Below are 6,814 nucleotides of genomic sequence, written 5' to 3'. Positions count from 1 at the left end.
TTTGCATTCAAGAGCACCATTGTGAAGCTTTATCTTTGATACTTTGATTATCTCTGAGGGGAATTATCGAGCATTTATAGCCTTTTTATTTGTTTATACTAACCAAAAATAAAAAATATATGTTTTGTCTCTTTTGTTTATATTTTACAGGTGAAAGATCGGGCAAAAATCAAAACAGTGCAAGAAAACAGTTTTTGAAAATTTGAAGGTGGAAATCGATTTACCCCTGTGGGAAATCGATTTCCTGTGCGCAAAATTCAAAAAAATATAAGGAGGGAAGCTTGACATCATTTTGGCACCTTTTTATTTGATCATTTTATCAATTTTCCACATCAAAATTAACTCATTCATTAAACCCACTTTAACCTCATTTTACCATTTTTACCATTTAATTGCCACTTTAATCACCAATTAAACACAAGCTAATTACCAAACACAAAAGACCAATTTGCCACTACTCTTGCTCCAATTCTATAAATAGAGCCCTCTACTCTCTCATTTCTCAAGCTTTGAGAGCCAAAAAACCCCTTGCAATTTCTCTCCTCATCCCTACCAAATTCACCAAAGCTCTTTGTTCTTTCATAAAGTTTGTGAGTCACATCTTGAACCTCACAAACTTTGAGCTAAACCACCATCCATTTCACTCTTTTTTCTTCAATTGTTGAGAGATCAAGATTTGTGTTGGTGATTCTTGAAGTAGATCTAAGTTTTGTTCAAGATTTGGTAATTTTCTTCATCCTTTTTCATCTATCATAATGTGATTCTTTTGTGCTTGTGTGTGATGCATCTTTGATGCTATATTGGTGCTATTTGATGGTGATTTGATGGAAAATTCGTGCTCCAATGGATATGTGATCATAAGGTGTTTGTATGTTTGCTTAAGTCAAGTTTTATGCCTCCTAATGCTGATTTTTTGAATGCTGCGTGCAGGAAATCGATTTCCCTCTGTAGGAAATCGATTTCCACCTTATTTTTTTTTTCAAAATTTGAACTCTGCACTCAGGAAATCGATTTCCTACAGAGGTAAATCGATTTCCTGCTGGCAGAATGTGTTTTTTTGCCTTTTTTATGCTTGTTTTGGCTTCCTACTTCCTCCACTTCATTAATATCATTGGATCTAGGATGTTGATAGGTTTGAAATGACCTAATCCATAATATTAGATGAATGATATTAATGATAGTATGAGTTGATTATCTTTTGTGAATTTTATTCTTATTCCTCCATTTCATTAATATCATTGGATCTAGGATGTTGATAGGTTTGAAAGAACCAAATCCATAATATTAGATGAATGATATTAATGATAGTGTGAGTTGATTATCTTTATGCATTTTATCTTCTCCTTCTCCTTTTTTTCTTTTGGTCGATGAAAGTCTTAATACTTTGAGAATTCTTATGGATTCTTAGTAAAGACTAGATCGTTACCTATTTTCTTTTCGTGCGGTATTGCTTTCGGAAGGCGATCTACATATCGTTCTTCTCGCATGCATTAGCACATAAAGTTTTGACCGGCCTCGTTGTAGGGTGATTTCTACATAAATCACTTGGCGATCTGCTTAACATAGCACAATATTTCGTGTCCCGAATAAAAAGATCAAATATGGAAGAGAATTGTATGCGGTTGATTTAAGACTTGTGGAGGTTTTTATCGTGTAGTCGCTATGATTTTATCAAGCTTCTGATAAACCCCATTGAATTTAAATCCGAGTACATCATTCACTCACCATCGATCTCCATTACTAACTTTGATAACATACTTGACAAGTTTCAAGATGGTTATCTTTAACATTTAACAACTAACTTTAATTTCCGCACCTTTACTATACCGCTCTTTATATTTCTCGCTTTATCGCTTTATTTTATCATTTCATCATATTTACTTTCCGCCATTTTTTCTTTGTCCACTTGGACATATGTTTATGCTTCTGTTATTTTTTCTTTGTCCACTTGGACCATACTTTACTTTTTTTGCTAAAACACTAATAAACAACCGAAAATCTAAAAAACACATAAGGTTCTCTTTGGACTATCGGTTACTATCCCTAGCACTTTGGAGATTCGGACTTATGGACCTAGTACCTCTGGACTCATTCTATTACTATCCTGTGATTGCTCTGTCTGTCTGGCATTGTTCTGTTGTATGTTTATGTGTGCAGGTATTTCCTTGAAAGCCCTTGATGGTTAATTCCAAGGCATTGAGATAAGGATTTTACCCAAAAACAGCCGTTACTCTGCCCGATTTTCGTCAGAATTTTAGTGTGATTAATGCAAATCGGTGCTAAGATAATAAGTTCATCTGGATCCCCAAGTGTTAATGTGTTGGTATTGATAAATCCAAAGGATGGGAAAACTACCATGGCTCTTAATGTCGAGTGTTGGCTTCTTATTTGGTTAGACCGTTTCTTTCCTTAACTTTTATTTTATGCACTAGGTTAGCCTCTTCATCTCCTCCCATTCTTAAATTTTCAAAATCTTCTCCCTTTTTCCAAAATATTCTTATGTTTGCAATCCTTCAAAACCTTTTTTCTTAAAAAATATCTTTTGCCCTTAGTGGCTTTTTCTTCAAAAGTTTAGACATCGTTAATTGTCGAAACGAGTGGTTATACCCCACGATTTTGAAATTGATTGATAATAACAAGATCTTTTCCGCGTGAGAGAGCTAGTGGCATACTCGTTGATTTTATCCGAGTTGGAGCCCTTCTTTCATTTGCGATGCAAAGAACTTGTTTGTTCTCATGCTCAAGATCAATGGCTGAGTATTTCTCTCTAACGACAACAAAGTGTTTATTCGTTTTAAAACGTTTTTTCCCAAAAGCGGAACTACATTAGCTTTGACTTCTCCATTGCACCGAGGAGGTATGTAGGCCCAAAGCTTAACGCTTTTCCGAGCTTATTTTAAAAATAAAACAAACTCTCTTTTTAGCACACACACACACAGATTTTCAAAAAGGTTCCTGTGGAATACCACAGATATGAGGGGTGCTTAAAACCTTCCCCTCATATAATCAACACCCGTACCTGAGATCTCTTTCTTGTTTTTTTTTAAAAAAACAAAACTTTGGGTTTTACGTTCTTTTCCCTTTTCCTTTGAAAAAATAAAGCGCGGTGGCGATTTCAAACGGAATATTGATTCGAGTCAATCCCATGGCTTCGATATCAGATTTTCCCCGCTACAACTATCATATAGATCATACCTGTAAAGTTTGATATTAATTTATAATGATTTACTATGTCATTGAATTACATCAAAATTAATGTTATATGAAAGTTCATTCTGACGTTAATCTTTGGATATCTTGATGGAGTAGTAAATCATTTTCTGTATTTGTATAAATAACTTGTGGCATCTCATTAATGAATAGTTGTTCATTTTCACCCTCAATTACTCTTTCTCATTATCCTTCACTCTCTCCCTCTCCACACTTAATTTTTCACCAAACTTGTGGTTTTAAGTTCTAACATTTGGCATTAAGAGTCTGGATCGATCATCAAACACCTAGTGTGTGAAAATGAAATTAGTCTCCAATGAAATAATCCCTGTAAATTTACCTATCCTTGTTGCAAAGAATTACGACAAATGGTACAAACAAATGAAGGTGTTGTTTGACTATCAAGATGTTAATGAAAGAATTGGGTAACCAGACTTGTAGATGGTGCAACATTTGCATAATGGTCTAAGCATAAGGAGAAGAAGATGAAAGATTACAAGGCATTTATTTATCCATCAATTTGTTGATGCAAATAATTTTGAGAAAGTTAGCGATTGCGAATCATCAAATCAAGCGTGGGAAATCTTGAAGAAGGCATATGCATGAATTGACAAGGCGAAGGTTATGAGATCACTAACTCACAGAAGATAGCTTGAGTTTATCCAAATGGAGGATAAAGATACCATCAACCATTTTATGACGAGAATGACTCGGTTGGTGAACCAAGTAAAGGCGTGTGGAGAAACGATTACAGAATATTAAGTTATCGTGGAAATCTTGCGTTCTCTGACACCAAGATTTGACGATGTGATGATTATGATTAAGGAGGTCGCCCGTGGGGCTTTAAGGGGGGATTTAAGGGACTCGCCCATGGGGAAAAAATGAAGGTGTTGTTTGACTATCAAGATGTTAATGAAAGAATTGGGTAACCAGACTTGTAGAAGGTGCAACATTTGCATAATGGTCTAAGCAAATTGAATGTGGGTGCAACATTTGTCTTTAAGGAGGGATTTAAGGGACTCGCCCATGGGGCTCATTGAATGTGGGAGTCAAGTAGGAGGAGGTCGTTAGTGACTCCTAGAAGATAGGTGATCAATAACCTCCCTTAGTAAGAGGGGAGAAATTAAGACTACGTAAAGGGATAAAAAATCCTAGGTCCTAGAGACCTATATAAATACACCATCCCTCAAAGGGACAAGGGGGAGACTCTAATTCATACACACCTTCTACTACCTAAAAGAGAACCACGCTCCATGTAACCATAACTCACGACTAATCTAATTGCCCGCCTGCAATCAAGTAGCATCGGCTACCAATAAGGCCTCTCACCTCACGTGAGTTGGTCCTCTAAACAATCTCGAAAACCATCATACAGAGCTACTCGCCTTTGTGAGCAAGCCCTCACTACTAAAATATGTTATACACCTACTAAGGTCTCTGAGTCTTCCTGTCCTAGTAGGGAGAAAATGCACACCTGTACTATTTGACCAGTACAAACTACAGAGAAGATGAGGTAAGAAAAAATAAAGTTCAATTTACCTTACTTAAATTATTTTCTATTAATAAGGGTCTTAATAAGTAAACTAGTAGATTAAATGATATCATCTCCACTTCTAAAAACCATATTACATCTCTTGAAAATAAAAATGATAAACTAATTGAGGAAATACATCAACTTAGAAAACATGTTAAATGTTAATTATGTTTCTACTTCCTTGAATAATATGGATACCAAATGTAAAGGTTGAGATAGTTTTAAAAATAAAATTGAAGGTCTCCATGAAGCCCTTAGTAAATCTACCAAAGGTAGAAATAATTTAGATATGATTTTATCTGCACATCACATAAAGCTACATCAACTACATCTTCAATTCTTTTGACCATTAACAAGCAACCTGTTGTGGCATTTAGTAATGATTTTGACTGTTCCAAAAGTCCATTTTTAAATTGTGGATTTGGGTCGAGTCATTAAAATCATTTTTTGTGGGCAGCACCTCAACATTCACTTGTACGTTTCCCATGCTTCACATGGAGTTTATGTCACACCTTGAGAAAAAATACAATTCTTATTTTACCTTTCATGAATTTATTTTGAGAGAGGAACTATTTAAGAAACTTATCTTCTAACACTTTCCAATTATTCATGGTGTTTGTATTCCAATCAAGGCACCAATCCTTTTCCTTCCTTTGAGAGAATATGGAAATAACTCATAAACACATTTTTTTCAAATAACTCCTCAACTCCAAGGTTTTCGGATATCTCATAAAATTTTACCATATGGTTATAAGGATCTTCATGATCTAATCCTAAAAAAAGGGTTAGCATAAATTATTTGAAGTAACCATGTCTTCATTTCCACTTATCACACATTTCTTGGAGGTCTTCCCAAATGACATAATCTCTTTGATCTATTTAAACATGACATCACATTAATACCATTATTGTTGTGGTTGGTGTTATTATTATTATTGTCATAATCATATCAAGTACATAAAATATATGATAATGTACAAGTCTAACCCCAATAAAAAACTTATCTACACAAGACGACGAGTAGCTAGATAGAAGGTTTGAAGATGGTTTTCCCTTTCGATGATCCCTAGGTCGGTTCCTTTGAAAAATCTTCCACATTCTAGCAACTCATGCTCTCTCTCTCTCTCTCTCTCTCTCTCTCTCTCTCTCTCTCTCTCTCTCTCTCTCTCTCTCTCTCTCTCTCTCTAAGTGTTTGACTAAAATATAAACTAGTTAATACTATGTTAAAAAAACTATTATGGAATTAAATGTCCAAGCTCCCTATTTATAGAGTTTTTTAAGCAAGTATAATTCGTTGGGTGAGCAATATTGTGTCAAACGAATCTTGTTTTGGGCTTAATTAGCTTTGAAATCCTCTTAACCGCCTTATCTTTTCCATATTAAAATCACTAGGAGAGTTATATGTTCTCCCAATGAATTTGCCTTATTCTTGACCCTTTAGTTTTGTCTTAGATTTGCTGCTTGATCTTGGATTCTCCTATAGAATTGGTTTTGGTTTTTTACCATGCCTTATGTATTTTATTTTATGATTGAGCCAAAATTGAGGATCAGAAGCAGACCCTTTTAGCTTTTCTTTTTCATGTTTCAACCGAAAAAGTTGTAAAATATTATGCATGCGCATTTATTAGGACAATTCTCAATTTAGTATAAATGGGGAGGGGGTAGTATTACTTTGTGTCCAAGTAATCTAAACAAAACAAAATGGTTTGTTAAAGGATATTTTCTATGATTCTTCACAGAATATTTTCTATGATTCTTCACAGAATACAACATGTCGAGGTCTCATACAAGATGGTAGAGATCTGCACTTGAATGTCAGACATGCCTTCACCAAGATTGATTGTTGATGCTATCATTATCATTTCTTTCACTAGCGTGGCATGCTTTGAATGCCTCCATCTTCTAATAGATGTTTGTTTCAAAAATTGAAAAATGTTTTTTCTGCACTTGCAATCCATGAGTAAAGACTTTTAGGAATAAATCATAGTTGTTCAAAACCTTCAGCAACAACAACAACAACATCAACACCATTGTTTGAGATGGATTGCTAAAGCTGAAAAATAATTTGTT

This window comes from Vicia villosa, linkage group LG3 (assembly GCF_029867415.1).
Source record: "Vicia villosa cultivar HV-30 ecotype Madison, WI linkage group LG3, Vvil1.0, whole genome shotgun sequence".
NCBI classification, from domain to species: domain Eukaryota; kingdom Viridiplantae; phylum Streptophyta; class Magnoliopsida; order Fabales; family Fabaceae; genus Vicia; species Vicia villosa.
This window is presented reverse-complemented; position numbering follows the sequence as displayed.